The 10,954-nt window shown below is 39.0% G+C and overlaps 1 protein-coding gene across 1 annotated transcript in view; it reads left to right on the forward strand.

Moving 5' to 3' along the window:
- The window catches only part of MPDZ (multiple PDZ domain crumbs cell polarity complex component), a 163,714-nt gene that overhangs the window by 122,412 nt on the left and 30,348 nt on the right, over positions 1 to 10,954 (forward strand). The gene's annotated exons all lie outside the window — the stretch shown is intronic.

The following is a 10,954-nucleotide window of genomic DNA, read 5'->3' on the forward strand; positions in this document are numbered from 1 at the left end:
ATTAAAATCGAGTTTTTAACATTTTCATGCTGGCCAGAGCCAGCAACCTAATTTTTTCTCCAGAGAAAAGTTACAAAAAGCAAAGAAGAGAAAAGGGAATCTTGACATGGTTTCTCTGAAATATACACATGAGTTAAATGTGCCATCAGAGATGTTTATGGTAATGGCTATGACACCAAGGTAGGTTTCAACATCATTTTAAAGATTATCAACCTGCGGCTCTTCTGAGGTAGATTATTAATGCCTCATGAGTTTGAAACTGTCACTGACCATCTCTCTGCTACCTCTTTCTTTCCAGGTAATCAGTCATGTGTATCTGCCAGAGTAAGCTGCACCTTTAGAGTGAGCAGAATTGACTTTACCTTCTACCTAACAATAGAAATTTGGATATGGCACTTAACATCTCTAATCCTCAATTTTCTTACCTACGAAATCTAGATTTTCTTGTCTACAAAATGGAATAATAATACTTGTCACGTAACAGTCAGGAAAGTACTTTATTGGTACAGTGAGTATTTGCTGATTGTTTACCTAATACTGCTTCCCATCTTACCCCTCTATACAAATTGATTTTTATTAGAATATCTAGCCTTCCCACCCACCCCTCTCTTCCCCCAACCTCCATATTCTCTCTCCCACCTTCTTCCCTCACCATGTTTCAGGCTGTAGATTAAAATATGCGCAGAAATTCTTTGATACTTCTCCCTTCAAGAAGGAACCTAAGAGCAGGGGCTAGACTTAGTGACTTGATTCTAACAAAGAGAATAAAGCAGAAGTAATGGTGTATAACTTCACAGTCAGGTCAAAAAAGGCAAAGGGGCTTCCTCCTTGCTGTCTCTCTTGGATAACTTGCTCTGCAAGATGCCAGCCGCCATTGTCCTAAGAAAACTCAAGCAGCCCCATTTAGAAGAAATAAGGCTTCTTGCCAACAGCCATTTGGGTAAATCATTTTGGAAGCAATGTCCAGCTCAGTCAAATTTTGAGATGACTGTAGCCCTAGCTGGCAATGTGTCCGCAATTGCACAAGAGATTCTCAGCAGATCCCCCAGCTAAAATGCTCTGAAATTCCTAACCCATAGAAACTGTGAGACCATAAATGCCTGTTGTTTAAGTTGTGAAGTTTTGTGGTAATTTGTTACATAGCAAAAGTTAAGGAGCTCCAAGAATGGGGTTTGAACAACTGAAGTCAATTCTACAATTACAGTCCCATGGTCACAGTCCCTGGCTCAAAAGTAGACACATGATCTGAACTGATTCAATTAGGATGGACCTTGGAACTTTTGCTCAGAAGGCTTGAATAGCCATTCTCTCCCTTCCCCAAGATACATATAAAAGAAGTAGCGCATGGCCCAACTATGGTTGGCAGCCATTCTAAAACCATGAGAAAGACAAGTCTTGGGATAAAGCTGACACTGAATGGCACAGTATCACAGAGACAGGGAAAGAAACAGGCACTTGATGACACTATTCAGTCACAGAACCAACTACCCTTGAAGGTTGCTGACCTGAGTCCATAAATCCTCTTCCTTGATGAAACCTAATAGAATTAGTTCGTTTTTTCTGTTATTTGCAATAAGAGGAGTCTTAAAAGAAACAATAAGCAACAAATCTGCATGCATAATATGCCCAAACTCAACTATAATACTACAAAACAACTATATACACCTCAACAAACAATTTATTGATATCAGAAAAGCAGGATGAGGCTGGGCGTGGTGGCTCAGACCTGTAATCCCAGCACTTTGAGAGGCTGAGGCGGGTGGATCACCTGAGGTCAGGAGTTCAAGACCAGCCTGGCTAACATGGTGAAAGCCCATCTCTAATTAAAGTACAAAAGTTAGCCAGGCATGGTGGTGCACACCTGTAATCCCAGCTACTTGGGAGGCTGGGGCAGGAGAAGCGCTTGAACCTGGGAGGTGGAGGATGCAGTGAGCCGAGATCATACCACTACATTCCAGCCTAGGCAACAGAGTGAGACTGAGTCTCAAAAAAATAAAATAAATAAATAAATAAATAAGAAAAGAAAACAGGATGACAAAGGATAACAACATATAAGTGTGCAATTTTTTATTTAACTGCTCAGCTTTCCAACTTACTTTTACCAGATTGCATATAGTCCTTAGCAAGAAGAGATCTGAGATACTTTGTTTGGGGCTAGTTATTAAAACACTACCATACAGGAAATAGAAAACAAATTAAGGAAATATATTTTCGTGTTTTTTTTTGGTTTTAAAATATTATTTTAAAAGTTTTTTAGAGATGGGGTCTTGCTATGTTTCCCAGGCTGGTCTTGAATTCCCACCTCAGCCTCCCACATAGCTGGGACTACAGGCATGCGCCATTGTGCCTGGCTTCAAGGAAATATATTTTCAACGAGCTGTATAATTCAGCAGCTAGAAAAGAGTAATAAACAAGAATGAAAAGTCAAATTAAGCGCAACAAATTATTATTATTTGGAGGATTATTTTGAAGGTAGAAGCTTCTCTAAAATTCAAAAGAAGAAAACTCTTAATCCTATTTCAAGGCTTTCTCCACATAAAATTGTATGGATATGAAGCACAGCTTTGACAGTCATAGGCGGCTATTACCTGCTTTGATGCATGGGTACCTCCTAGGACAAACTGTGCTAAAATTAATCTTTAATCAAAACTGTTTTCTGATCAACTGAATTTGCCTTTCAGTCAGCTACTGTGGGTTTAGATTCTATGTATGGGAGCTCTCTGCTTATACTTCTATTTTCCATTTTAAAAAATAGAAAAGATTTTAAAAGATAATTGACTTGAGAGTTTCTAAGGAGTCAAAACAGAACTAGAACTGAGCTGTTAGTAGAGCTCTCACTTTTAGACAATGCAAAATTATTCTCTTCCTGACTCTCCTGATCTCAAGATCTTTCCCCTATGCATGTACAGCACATAACCGTTCATTCATTCTTCCTTCCCAGATACTTACTCAGTCTGAACTATGTCCATGACAGTAAGTAATGGGAAAGAAAAGTGAGAATTTCTTCTGTCAACATGTGTATGCTTTAGATGTACAGAAAAGATACCCACATCAAATTTCATCACAGGAGACAAGCTCTTGGGTCAAACACGGTTAAGTGACAAACAAAATGAAGACATTAATAGTAAGTACTATATAAACCAAAATATTGAAGTAATATTTCAAAATAAACACAGGTGAGATTTAAATTGGGTCTTTAGTGTATGTAGGATTTATATAAGTTAAAAGAAGTCAGAAAGACCAAGTGATATAAACCAAGGCAAGGAGGGATAAATTCTCAAAACCTTCTCCATGAGCTCTTGATTCAAATCAGTTTGACTGAAGTACAGGATTCCTAGAAGGAACATACAGGCATTTTAGAAAGACAGATGGGGCCCAGTAGCAAGTTGAAATAGGTAATGGATGGGAAATGGGACTTGGAGGCAGAAGACCAGAGCTCAATTCCAGCTCTACTATTTGGAGTTATGGGAACAGTTCAAAGTGGAGAAAATAATAGCAAGCTCACAGGGTTGCTAAGAAGTAAATAACATAATGAACACATGTTACATTACCATTGAATTATTATGTCAAATAACTAACTATAATTTTAAAAAATGTAGGATAGTAAAATGACAAAAGATTTAAGCTGATTCATGAGTGTTAGAAGCTGTGTCTTTCTCCCTTCTTTGCTTAATTGAGTTTTATTCTCAGAGCCATGTACTAATGGGGTTAGGAGTGCCAGGCTTAGTGCAATATGTCACTTAATGTCATTTTAACAATGGCTTCTTCAAGAGATGTTTCCAAGGATATATTCTATCGGGAACTCAGAAATTCATGGTTAGAAGTATTAACAAAATAATTATAATAACTCGCACTGTGGTAAGTACTTTGTATAAATTTTCATTTAATCTTTACAATAGCATATCTAATGTAAAGGGATTCTCCTCATCTCATGAGGAAAGTGAGACCCAGAGAAGTTAAATGGTATAGAAAATAGCCTGTTGTATGGCAAGAGTGACACCACCTTGAAGCGAAACTGCCATGGTGACCAGTGTTTGACTCCTGCATACCAAGGTGTTCTGTAGCGAGCCCTGTAGCATAGATAATCCTTCAAAAGATGTTTACCTAACCTCTCCACTGGTAACAAGTTTCTGCAAGAAACTCCGAGACGTGACCAGCTACATGTCTTTATCCTTGCTAGGTAAAGAATACTTTCTGGAGGGTGGATGCTGGGATCCACTGTCTTGTGGCCACCAGCAACATGGCTTCTGTACATAAGTCCTTATTAAGCATTTCTTTCTGATAAACTGGATTTGTCAGCCTCTTTCTTCAGGCTCCCAGCTCCCTCAGTCTTTGGGGTTGGCTTGCATATACCTGCTTACCATGGAACAAATGGCTTGCCTATTGCCCAGAGAAGTTAAGTGACTCCAAAGCCCACACTTAAAATCATTAAAATCATGGTTAATTGCCTCTTCTGTCTAGCTACTTTTAAAAGATTCTTGTATCCCCTTACTTACTTTGGCTTTCATCAATAAATACATTCTAGCTACCTGAGCTTTAGATTTGTTTGAAATCTACATATAAATGGAAGCTTTCAGTGGGCAATACATTGAGGTTCTCCAAGGTCCTGCATTCCTCAATAGCATCTAATTTAGAAAGGGAAGTACACATAATAGACATCTGCTGAATAAATAAAAAAGGAGGCGAAAGGCAGAAACCAGCTTTTATATTGCAGAACGAAGGAACCTTGCTCATTAGCTCATCCAATCCCAACAATAACCCTTAATATAGGCAGCCCCATTTACAGAAGAAGAAAGTGAGGACCAATAGGATTAAGTGATTTATAGCTGATCACTCAGGATGTAAGAAGGGCTTCTGACAGGCAGCACAGGTTTCTGTCCACTCTCATTGCTAAATGCCCAAAGAACTTGAATGTATCTGTTTGGAAATGAACGTCCTTAGGAGGAAACTGGATCCTTTCCTTACTCCTTATACGAAAATTAATTCAAGATGGATTAGAGACTTAAATGTTAGACCTAATACCATAAAAACCCTAGAAGAAAACCTAGGTAGTACAATTCAGGACATAGGCATGGGCAAGGACTTGATGTCTAAAACACCAAAAGCAATGGCAACAAAAGCCAAAATTGACAAATGGGATCTAATTAAACTAAAGAGCTTCTGCACAGCAAAAGAAACTACCATCAGAGTGAACAGGCAACCTACAGAATGGGAGAAAATTGTTGCAATCTACTCATCTGACAAAGGGCTGATATCCAGAACCTACAAAGAACTCAAACAAACTTACAAGAAAAAAACAAACAACCCCATCAAACAGTGGGCAAAGGATATCAACAGACATTTCTCAAAAGAAGACATTCATACAGCCAACAGACACATGAAAAAATGCTCATCATCACTTGCCATCACACAAAAGCAAATCAAAACCACATTGAGATCCCATCTCACACCAGTTAGAATGGCAATCATTAANATGATGTGATATATAATGTTGATATTCCAATGGGAGAAAAGCTCCCACTGTTCAGTGAACACAGATATTCTGGATGCCTCAGTTCTGTTCTCCTCTGCAAATGATCAAGTTTCTGGTTTAATCATAGTCTTTTTAGAGTTTGTAAATATGAATTACTTCTCTTTGGCATAACCACCCCAAGGTGAACTGATTAATCAGACATTGTGCTCTCTGCACCCTAGATGCAAAGAAATTCCTCAAAGTTTGGGTCCTCTAGGAAACCAGTCCTGATGCCCAAGTGACTAGTCTATTTAGCTTTTAACTGACAAAGATTACATTTTGATACAAAATACTGCCCTTTTGAGACAAAACTAAATAGCTTTCCACAGTAAAGCATTTGACTGTAAATTAACTTTAAATATGTATTTGTTGTTGTTGTTGTATGTAGAAAATATCAGAGAGCGTTATGGAACCCTAACAGGTGAGCTGCATATGATTGAACTGGAGAAAGGTCATAGTGGTTTGGGCCTAAGTCTTGCTGGGAACAAAGACCGATCCAGGATGAGTGTCTTCATAGTGGGGATTGATCCAAATGGAGCTGCAGGAAAAGATGGTCGATTACAAATTGCAGATGAGCTTCTAGAGGTAAGTTTTTGTGGAAAACTTTGAATTTATTCTTGTTTTATAAGTGTAAATGGAACCGTCAGTTTCCAGAAAATCACCTATACCTTATAGCGACTGAGAAAGCCATTGCTTGCTTAATAAAATAGATGCATTGCAGCAAATCTGGCTCTAAACCAAATTTCTACTAAGTAGAGTCCATGTTCCCATTAACATCCATTAAAAGGTCATGACTGTGTAGCACCAGAAACAATTTTTGCCCCAAGATAGTAATAAAGCTCACACTTCAAAAGCATTTGTTTTGTGTGCTGCATTTTTATTAGGAGTTTTTGAAAAGCCAAGTGACCAGTCATTCCCCAGAGGCTGACCCACTGGACGGACATTCTGGAACTTGAATCACTAATGGGAGAAGTGATGAGGGTGAGGTGGGGTGGGGTCAAGGTTAAGGCTAAATAACAAGCAGTAACTCAGCTTGCCAAACAAAATAAATTTGTGGACCATACTTTATAGGGTTTAGAATTTTATTTGCTTGTGTTGTTTGTCCTTGCCCCTCCTGGGCTGGGATCCACATGATTTTATACTGCCTTTATACTCTTCCCATGCTGAGTATGTTTCTCCCTATAGACACGGAAGGCTCAGTTGGCAGTGATTAAACGACCAAATGACTGAGCCAGTCATTTGCATTAGGCACTATACTGTTTAGGCACAGTTTGCTGCCTAAATCCTGAATCTACCCAGCATGCCTTCTCCCAGTGACCTATTTCCAGGGCTTGAGTTTTGAAACTAAGTGGGAAATACGACAGTAAGGAACTTCCCAGGATGGTCTTGCAGGTGACAAGTTTTTCCACAGAACCCTCATTTTGTGCAGAGCATCCTGGGAGCCCAGTGCCTGCCAGGAAATTTGCTGTCTACTCTCCTGCAGTTGGTCCCAGTGGTGCCTCTTTATCAGCAGTCCATGGATGTCAGACTTCATGTGCGTTATTTTAACGCTGGCTTTAAACATGAGCTATTCTTTTATTCACCATGAAAAGTCAGGTTCATGTTCTGGGGAGGAAAATGTATAACATTTAATATAAAATATATTTTAAAGGAAGAAAAAATGTGCTTTTCATTAATGAGGAAGGATGATAAAAATTTATGATACTAAAATTTCAGACCCAACTAATGATATTTATTTCTCACAGATCAATGGTCAGATTTTATATGGAAGAAGTCATCAGAATGCCTCATCAATCATTAAATGTGCCCCTTCTAAAGTGAAAATAATTTTTATCAGGTGATCATTTTTCTTTTGCTAGTTTACCAAATACTTTTGTTAGCATTTCTACTCGGAGTTCTTTTGGATGAAAATAAAACATTTGTGGCCGGGAGTGGTGGTTCATGCCTGTAATCTCAGCACTTTGGGAGGCTGAGGCGGGCGAATCATGAGGTCAGGAGATCGAGACCATCCTGGCTAACATGGTGAAACCCTGTCTCTACTAAAAAAAAGAAAAAATACAAAAAATTAGCCGGGCATGGTGGCATGCGCCTGTAGTCCCAGCTACTAGGGAGGCTGAGGCAGGAGACTTACTTGAACCTGGGGGGTGGAGGTTGCAGTGAGCTGAGATTGTGCCATTGCAATCCAGCCTGGGCAACAGAAAGAGATTCTGTCTCAAAAAAAAGAAAGAAAAGAAAATATTTGTAAATATGTAAGTGTCATAGTTCCAGGTTTTGGGGTTAAACATTTTCTCTGATAACCTTCTGACTTTTGAAGTAAGAGAATGAAAATAATACCATTATGTTATAACAGGTTGTTGTTTTTTTGCTTTCAGAAATAAAGATGCAGTGAATCAGATGGCCGTATGTCCTGGAAATGCAGTAGAACCTTTGCCTTCTGCCTCAGAAAATCTTCAAAATAAGGAGGTATATGTAACTTATGTTTGTTTCTCTGGGAAGACTTGATTGATGTGCACCTTATTAATTCAATCAAACAATTACCTAACACTTAGGGATCTTAGAGGTAGATAAGTTATAGCCTTGGCCTTCAAGGAGTGTAAATCCTAGTATAAGAAGACGCTCATGGAAATAAGCATACCACTTATGTGAAGAGTACTTGTAGTCTGCCTAGGGAATAGTGAGAGTAGGAAAAGAGTTATCAGTTCTGCCTCTGAAAAGAAATTGAGAATAAAACTTTATAGGGAAGATTACATGTGAAGTGTATGTTGGAAGATTTGGGGGGTAAAATGTTGCAAGCAGAGGGCATGGAGTAAGTAATGGCATGGATACTCTGGCCAATGCAGGGAACAAAATTATAGAGCATCACTGAGCAATGAGGGGCAGGGAATGGGAGCTGGTGGGGAAAGGGTCAATGTTAGAGGGGAAAGGGTCAGATCATGGAATACGCTGGTAGGCTAACATGTGCCAGCCTTGTCTTTGAGACAGTGTGGAGCTCAAAGAATGAGAAATGTATAGTTAAAATTTCTCTGGCAGTACTGTAGAGAAAATCAGAGATAGCAGGAGAGAGAAGTTAGAGGAAGTAAGATAATTATTGGAATAATTCAGGAAACAGTTAACGAGGACCTGAACTAAAGCTAGAAGAGGGGATGGTTACATCAGATGTTTAAGACCCAAATTGGTAATACTTCATCCCCAAATAAATATACTCATTGAGGAAAATGAATGGTTGAAGATGTGTTTATCCAACAAATATTTTCTGAGTACTCTGCCATATACCAGATATTGCTCCTTGGACTGGAGAATAAAACAGATAGGATATACAAGGTTTCAGATGTCTGACTTAGTGATATGAGGGGTGGCTGTCTTTTACCAAATAGAAAATACAGAAAGATATTTGCAAAATACGGTACATTCTATTTGTGGCGGGTTAAGAACGAAGTGCCTGTTGGATAGCCTGGTAGAAGTGTACATTGGGACATTTGGTCTCCAGTTTAGAGATGATTTCCTGTAGATGCAGATTTGGCGTTTCTTAGCCATGGAAGCTGAGATGCTTGAGAGAGCATTTAGAGAGAAAGAAGGCCAAGGGCACAATCATGTGGTAGCAACAATAAGGAGGAAGGTGAACAAAGAGATCAGAGACTATGAAGAACCAGGAGGGCATGTGGCAGAGCAGCAGAGGAGAGTGTCTTTCAAGGGTACACTCCACAGCTCTACATGCTGCCATGTAGCAAGAATCCAGCAAGAAGATGAGTAGAGAGAGTCCTTTGGGTTTGGTAACTAGGAGACTTTTAGTGGTTTTGAGGAGGCAAATGATGGACAAGAAATCAAGGAGAGAGAGAGGCAGTGGCTAGAGGGTGATAGAGAATTGGGAGAGTGGTTTTGTTTTGATTTAGGAAAGCTTTGGATACATGTGTATGATGAATAAAAGGAGTTAGTAGAGAATGAAAAGCTTTAAATTAGAGGAACCTTGGTGATTATCAGTGGGGTAGCTGTAGGAAGAGAAACATTCTTTCCTAAATCAATATATAAAATAGAGCTTATGTGTATATAAGACAGATGTACAAATCATTGTCTCATTCTGGATGCTCCTAACGTTCAACTATGCCATGTGGTTATTTAAGATAACTAGGTTATAAAGTAATATATTTTGTTATCATATTACTTGTACTAAATATGTCTCTTAAGGAATTTTAATAACGTTCAGGTAAAACATTAAAGTTTTCAATTCACTTGATAAATAACGCAGTAAAGAATAATGAATGGTGTTTCTGCTGGTGCTCTGTCAGTGAGTTTCACCATTTGGTAGCTGGGCTGCCATCAGTTTTCGTTATACAGTAAATCCAGGCAGCCTTCAAGCCACTTGGTCTATCTGTGCTCTCAACTGATTGTTGTCCAGTTACACCTCATAAGTATTTTGAAAAGAATATAATGTTCATAAATTCCATGGAATGTTAAAATAGCAAAATGTATTAAAATAAATAAATGTATTAAAATAGCAATAGTGTATTAAAATAAATGTATTAAAATAATTTTGTATAATGTATAAAATAATTTTGAATACGTGGCCCTTATATTTAAACAAATCAAAATTCCTAACACGTAGTTGCCTTTTTTGTCATTTCTTTCCCTCTGTCAGACAGAGCCAACTGTTACTACTTCTGATGCAGCTGTGGACCTCAGTTCATTTAAAATGTGCAACATCTGGAGCTTCCCAAGGTAAATCTGCTTTGAATTGGAATAAAATGATGTGAGTTCCTTTACATCAGTATTCTAATTCACTGTGTTCTCAAAAGTGTGGTCTCCAGATTAACAGCATCAGCATCATCTGAGATTTTGTTAGAATTGCAAATACTTGGGCCCACTCAAACTTACCTGCTGAATGAAAACTCTAGGATTGGGCCCAGAAGTTTGTGTTTTATTAGACCTGCCTGATGCACATTTAAGTTTGAAAACTACTGTGCTAACTGATACTTTATCAGGGTTCCAGCTTGCCCTTTTGTAATTATTCCAAATTATCAAATTTAGTTATCGGTCCATTGATTCCTTTACTAAGGCCCTGATATGGAGGAAATAAAATAAAGAAATAGAAGTTATACTTTTGTCCTTCAAAATAGGAAAGCTCCACCGCGCCGAGGCCGAGACGGGTGGATCGCGAGGTCAGGAGATCGAGACCAACCTAGCTAACACGGCGAAACCCCGTCTCTACTAAAAAATACAAAAAACTAGCCGGGCGAGTTGGCGGGCGCCTGTAGTCCCAGCTACTTGGGAGGCTGAGGCAGGAGAATGGCGTAAACCCGGGAGGCGGAGCTTGCAGTGAGCTGAGATCCGGCCACTGCACTCCAGCCTGGGTGACAGAGCGAGACTCCGTCTCAAAAAAAAAAAAACAAAACAAAACAAAACAAAAGAACGAAAGGGAGGGAGGGAGGAAGGGGGAGAGAGGGGGGG

The sequence above is a fragment of the Rhinopithecus bieti genome, unplaced genomic scaffold (assembly GCF_001698545.2).
Source record: "Rhinopithecus bieti isolate Rb0 unplaced genomic scaffold, ASM169854v2 scaffold_3067, whole genome shotgun sequence".
Lineage (NCBI taxonomy): Eukaryota > Metazoa > Chordata > Mammalia > Primates > Cercopithecidae > Rhinopithecus > Rhinopithecus bieti.